This window comes from Eucalyptus grandis, chromosome 11 (genome assembly GCF_016545825.1).
Source record: "Eucalyptus grandis isolate ANBG69807.140 chromosome 11, ASM1654582v1, whole genome shotgun sequence".
NCBI classification, from domain to species: Eukaryota; Viridiplantae; Streptophyta; class Magnoliopsida; order Myrtales; family Myrtaceae; genus Eucalyptus; species Eucalyptus grandis.
In genome coordinates this window covers 9,554,929-9,556,138 of record NC_052622.1, presented here as the reverse complement: position 1 = coordinate 9,556,138, position 1,210 = coordinate 9,554,929, and positions in this window count along the sequence as shown.

Genomic DNA, 1,210 nt, shown 5'->3' with positions numbered 1-1,210 from the left:
GGTTTGCCCTCATTGACTCCATCTCATCTTCCAAAGCTTTTCTCCATTCTTCCTTGTTAGAGGATGAGAGAGCCTCTTGAACAGTCTTAGGCTCGGCATCGTCCTTTTGAGCAATCATAAATGCTTCCCCTTCAATCTCAAAACGACGACGGGGAATACTTTTACGATTACTTTTACGCAATTGAATTTCTCTTGAATTCAATTCATCAGGCGATGCAACACTCTCACTAGGTCTTGTATGTTGAGGTAAATCTCCATTTCCCTCTACAACATCAGTGGGTGTGTTATCAGGATCTTCCATCTCATATAATTGGAAGTCTTTATCAATCTCACCTCTATTAGGAAAATCGTTCTCCAAGAACGTGACATCTCATGACTCCATTTCGGTCACACTTCCATCAGCTTGTTCACCTATGAACACGTACCCTTTAGAGTGTTCGGAATATCTTATAAAGATACATTTCTTCCCTCTAGAACCTAATTTTCCATGTTTATGGGAAGAATCATGAACATAATCTGCACATCCCCATGGACGTAGACTACTCAAGTCTGGTTTCTTACCGGTCCATAATTCATAAGGGGTGGAAGTGACCGATTTTGAGGGCACACGATTAAATATATAGGTAGCAGTCAATAACGCATCTCCCCAATAGGAGATAGGTAAATTTGCTTACGCCATCATAGACCTAACCATTTCCAATAGGGTTCTATTCCTTCTCTCAGCTACCCCATTTTGTTGTGGAGTACCAGGAATAGTCAATTGTCTTACAATTCCCTTTTCATCACAAAGAGCCTTGAATTGCTCTGATAGATACTCACGTCCACGATCGGTTCTCAATGCCTTTATTGTTTTGTTCAACTGATTCTCTACCATCGTTATATATCGTCTAAAACAGTCCAATGCTTCTGACTTATGGGAGATCAGAAAGACATAACCGAAACATGCGAAGTCATCTATGAAAGTGATGAAATATGAGGCTCCATGCCTCGCCCTCACATTCAAAGGACCACAAATGTCAAAATGTATGAGATGCAATGGAAATTCAGCTCTAGTCCCTTTACCGAATGGTTTTCTAGTTGTTTTTCCCGCCAGACAATGTTCACATACGGATAGACTAACATTAGTGAGTGACCCTAAAAGGCCTTCTCTAGCTAATTTTTGCATTCTTTGCAATCCAATGTGACCTAATCTAACATGCCAAGTACTTGC